Consider the following 6,000-nt stretch of genomic DNA (forward strand, 5'->3'; position numbering starts at 1 on the left):
AGGAATGAAAATGGCCTTGAATAAATCTGCTCTTTACTCACCAGAGAACAGCCCAATAGCAGACACATGGCATCATTAACAAAATTTTAAAAATCGTATCCTTATTAGCTCGTAATCATGGATACAAGGCTCCCATTTATTTCATACTTTCTAAGTACTTAAGCATTCTGGTGTATTAGGGAGTGTTTCCACAGCCTTTCTGTAAAATAAAGCAATATTTTTTGGCCCGTTGATTGCTGTTTCTAGCAGGGCCCATCTCTATACTTACCTCTAAACAATTAACTATAGATTTGTTATCCCAATGAACAGTGATTTTGTATGGAAACAGTTTTATCAGTGTCATGCGAAAGTAGACATTTGATATGTCTTTAAGGGGTGATATGGATAGTATTGTTGATGCAGAAGAAGACAAGTGGAAATTCTCTCTGGTCTTTGTCAAGTGCATCTGGGTGAAGGGTATCTTGTTGTCACTGGATTTCAGAACTCAAAAAGACTCGTCCAACTCTTCATGTTACAGGAGAAGAAACTGAGGTCTAAAGAGGTTGACAGATTTGACCAACACTAATGCCTGGAACTAGAGAAAGATCCTCTGATTCTCAGCTGGCCACGTTGTCATAAGATCTCCAGCTCTAAACAGCCAAGAGAAGCAAGTCTGTTGATTTCCAGACAGAAATGATTCCCCTTCACGTTTTTACTTTTTCTCCCTTAGATGCCTGCTCTGCCCTGACAAAGAATTTATCTGATGTTTATGTTAAACTTAAGAAGAGGAAAATGCTCCTGGCAAACACTTGTGATTCAGTGTGGCACTGGCGACCACAGTCATGAAAAAATGAGAATCCAAAGAATAATAGGTAAATAATATTAGAGAAGAGAAAAATCTATTAATTTAGTGGGACATAACTTATAAAGTTTAGAACTGGTAAATAAGTGCAGTAATGTATAAGGATGCTAGATTCCTTTATGAAACATCAAAAATACTGTTACATGAGCGAGAATTAGTTTAAACATGTAAATAATTATTCCATTCCTAAGAGCAATGAATTATTTAAGATGAGTAGTTAAAATAATTGGAACTACACATTATTTATATGAAGAAGATTATAAAGAGATACAAAGCGTGTAAAAGCTCTGATTAAATGCAGAGATATACTATACTTGTGATTGAAAACAGTGTTTAAAAGAAATTAATTTTCCAAACATTATTCAGATTCCATATGCTTAAAATCAACTTTTAAAATGATGTAGTATTTGTTTTATAGACTAAAAGATATCCATTTGTAAAATAAAACATTGGACCATCAATTAAAATTATTCACAAGTAAATCATTCCAAATGGATTATAAGGGCTAAAATTAAAAGTAAAAATCCCCCGCCTATAGCAGTGGTGGATGACAATATAGAAGAATATCCATAATCTTAAAATTAGTGAAGATATTCTTAATATATATGCTTAAAAATGTCTGGTTGAAAAGAGGAAGGAGAAAAAGTAAAATGGAAGGTGATATGGTCTCTGATTTTCTTTCAGTCACTTAATCTAGAGAAAAATATTCCAGTCTACGATATTGGATAAAGAAATAGAAATCTGTGATAATTACACAAATAATGAGAGGACATATATAAATGGTAGCATAATGTATCAACTAGCTTCTGCTGTATAACAAACCAAGCTAAAATTTGGTGGCTACAAATAAGAATAGTTCATTTTTTCTCAAGATTTTGTGGGCTAACTGCGCAGTTATTTTGATCTGGACCTATTGGTGGCTCAGCTGGGATTGGCTGGTCTAGGACGGCCTTACTCATATATCTGATTGTTGACTTGTAGTCACCTGGAGTAATAGACATGTGCAGTCTATCTAGACTCATTCACATATTGATGGCCTCAGGCTTCCCAAGGGCAGACAGAGAAGGACAAGTACCAACAATGAGCAAATGTTTTTCATGCCTTTGCTTATGTCATTTGTTTATGTCCCATTGGCCAAAGCAAGTTACAAGGCCAAGTCTACCCAGAGTGAACGTGGGATGCTACGACCAAACAGACAGTGGGGTAAGACTGATGTGTGGCCATTTTCGCAATCTTTCACACATAATTTTAGAGGAGAATTAGTATGAATGTGTTTGTATTTGTTCATTTGAATGCTTGAGGAATATTGTACAAAGCCAAAACAAACGTAAAGCAAAAAGTTAAGTGGAGATGTAAGGTAAGTTTAGTTGGTACTTAAAGAGGATCTGCAAAAGTGTGGTAGTTTATTTTTTAAGTGTAGACAAGTTCTTGTGACCTATGAAAATAACTTACATTTCGATTATTTTCTCGCTGAATGTGTTTAATTCGTTAACACATTTGATGTGTTTCTCTCTGGCCTTAGGAAAATAACGTAGCACTTGGGAGCAAAGATGCAGCCTAATAGCCCCACACTGGATGCCAAGAAGGAGCAGACATCCACGGCCACCATGACCTTGCGCTTGGTGCTGTGGTAGATGGGGAGGAAGGTGACCCAGACACTGCAGAACACCAGCATGCTGAACGTCAGGATCTTGGCTTCATTAAAGGTGTCAGGCAGATTCTGGGCCAGGAAAGCCACAGTGAAGCTGCCCAGGGCCAAGGAGCGCAGGTATCCCAGGACACCGTAGAAAGCAGTGACCGAGCCCTTGTTGCACACGATGAAGTTGTGGCGGTGTTCAGATTGTGCATCTGTGTCAATGAAGGGAGGAGAGTTTCCCAGCCAGATTCCACAGAGACTCAGCTGGATAAAGGAGCAGATGGGAATGATGAAGTTAGGTTCCTCTGCCACCAACCACTGCCTCATCCTTCTCCCTTGTGCAGTGACCTTGAAGGCCACAGCCACAGTCATAGTTTTGGCCAAGACAGTGGAAACAGCCACAGTAAATACAACTCCAAATGTGATTTGTTGAAGACTGCAGGTGGCTGTCTTGGGACGACCAATGAAGAGTAAGGAGCAGAGGAAGCAGAGGGTGAGGGAGATGAGCAGGACGTAGCTGAGAGTCCGATTATTGGCCTTGACTATGGGAGTGTCTTGGTGTTTCACAAAGACCCCCGGATCACAGCTGTGAGGACAGAAAAGCACAGAGCTGTGCAGGCCAGGGCCATCCCCAAGGGCTCTGCATAAGCCAGAAAGGTCACATCTTTTTTGAGGCAGCAGTCACACCCTCTGTTGGCATACTGATGATCTGGACACTTCACACACTGATCCATGTCTGGGGGAGATGCAAATTGTCCTCAGCCCAGGTTCAGTCATTCTCTCTCATTCGCATGCCCCCAAAGAAGGCATTGGATAAGTTTAGCCAATTGTCTTCCTTTGTTGCTCCAGGCACCAAATAACAGAATGCTCTGCAGAGAACCATTCCCAGTTAATACTGCCCATCTTCTTTCTGGTCAAGTAAACAAAGCTATTATCCTTCTCAGTATTTATCTTTCATATTCATGAAAGCACTTTTTTCTCAACAGAAAACCAAATGTTCTCCCTGTATCTCTCAGCTATACCCTTTACAAGCTATGGCCTAGATTTACTCGTTCAATGAGCAAGCAGTTATTGAAAAACCTTCATGAGCCAGATAATATGCTACATTCTAGGGAAACAGAGATGACCAAGTCATAGACCTCACTCCTTGGCAGTTTCAAAATGAGACCCCTTCTACCATCTAAAATGATCTCCAAAACATTTCATCTTGATTTCACTTCCACCACTTCTGTTAAGATTTTAGTCACTTCTCTCCTATGTTATCATAATATCATTTTACTCTGGTTCCCTACCCTTGTCCTGCATCACAAGTGATACTTCTACATGTAAGTGGGATCATGTTTATCCTCCATTAAAAAATCCGACAAACTCTTAGGAAGACCAAAAAGACTGTATAACCTTGGTCTTGCCTACCTCTACTACCTCTGCTCTGATTTTTAAGATTCTGAAATCTTCATGTGGTTCTGAAACTGTTCCGTGCCCACTCATCCCTGCAGGGATCAATACATGTTTTTTCCTTCTACAGGGGCATTGCTCCTTCCTCTTTATGTCCCTTTAAATTCTCTTACTTTTCACGTTTAGAACTACAATCTGCCTGATAACGTTTTCTGTGGATGGTGTGAGGTAGGGTTGGCGAGTCATTGTCTTCTTCATGAAGACAGCCAATTTACCCAACATGGTTTTTTGAAAAGTCTTTCATTTTCCCACTCCTCCTCAGTGTTTCCTTGTAAATCAGACATCTATACGTGAGTCCTTATATGAGCAGCTTGTATCTGAACTTACCATTTGGTTCCATTGATTTTCTTGTTTATCCTCTTGATGAACCTCGTCTATTGTGATGCTATAATACTTGATGTCAGGTAGAGTAAGTCCTCCCACTCTATTCATTGTCTTCAACATTTTTGTAGCTAAGTTTTTCCTTTATCATTTCCATAAGAATTGTATCAATTGTAATTTCCAAAGAACGGGTCATCATTTTCGCTGCAATTTTGTGGAAGCTGTAGATTAATTTGGACAGTTGTGAAATCTGTAGAATTTTGAGTCTGTTCAGTCACGAATTTGATTTATCCCTCCACTTCTTTCAGTTTTCCTTCATTTTTCTAAATGCTGTTCTATAAATTTGTGGACAGATATCTTTTGAAAGTCTCATTAAAGTTATTTCTAGGTACTTCATACTTTAAGATGTTGTAAACGTCATTTTTTAAAATTTAAATTTTGAATGCTTATGACGGGTAGATGGAAGCAAAACTTTCTATATTAACCTTGTATTCAGCCACCAATAAACTCAGTTAATACCTTAATTTATATGGATTTTACATTTATACCATAATATCATCTTAAGATAACATCAATTTTACTTCTTCCTTTGAAGTAAATTATTCCTTTTATTTCTTTTCCTGCCACTATTGTATCAGGCAAGACCTCCAGCAAAACCGCTTATAGAGGCAGTGATGTTGAACATTCTTCTCTTAATCTTGCTTTCAACAGTGTAAGATAAAGTTCCATTCTGTGAATACTGTGTATGGGAGTAAGAGAGTTTCCTTCTGTTCCTTATTTGGTAAGTGTTTTTTCTGTTGTTGTTGTTTGTTTTAAAATATGAATAGGTGTTTAATTTTACTAGTTTTTCTTACAGTTATTGAGATTATTATTTCTCTTTTTTCAGAGATTAGTGTATTGAATTACATTGCATGAACCTAATTTGGTCATGATATGTCCTTCTTATAAAATATGGCTAGATTTGGAACCTTGATTTGATTTGATTTTTTTTTAGGATAAATGAATTTAATCCAAGAAAGAGAGTGGCCTGTAATTTCCTTTCCTACAATGATTATGTTAGATTTTGGTACCAATGTTAATCTCGTCTCTCAAAGTGAGTCAAAAAGTTTTCACTTTTTCCTATTCTCTGGAAGAGTTTGAGTAGATGTATATTATTTCTTTCTTGAATATTTGGGAAGATTCATCAGCTTTGTACCAAATAAATAGCCTACAATAAAATTGTGTAGAAATATTTTAAAGGATGGTCTCAATTTCTGTAATAGGTATGGCAATATTCAGATATTTCATTTTTTCTTGAGGCAGTTTGGTCACTTTTATTTGCCTAGAAATTTGTGAATTTTCTCTAAATTTTCATTGTATCAACATGATGTTATTTATGTTTTCTTCATGTTAAAAATTTTCCATATGATCTGCACAGATTACTCCCTTTTCAACCTTGGTATAATTTTGTTGTAATTTTTCTCTTTGTTTGAACACTGGTACTAGGATTTTATTGAGCATATTTGTCATTTATTAGAATCTAATTAAGTTTTATTTAACCTTTTGATATTTGTCTTTTATTTTGTTAACACTTCCTCTAATATTTATCATTTTGTGTTTTCTCTTTTCCTTGTGTTTACTTTTCTGCTCTTTTTCTAGTTTGTGATGAATGCTTAGAACTTAGAAATTCAACTTTTATTTATTTAAATATACACAGTAATATGTAAGTATATACAATCTAAGATTATATATTTCTCTTTAAGGATAG

This window comes from Diceros bicornis, assembly GCF_020826845.1.
Source record: "Diceros bicornis minor isolate mBicDic1 chromosome 13 unlocalized genomic scaffold, mDicBic1.mat.cur SUPER_13_unloc_1, whole genome shotgun sequence".
Lineage (NCBI taxonomy): Eukaryota > Metazoa > Chordata > Mammalia > Perissodactyla > Rhinocerotidae > Diceros > Diceros bicornis.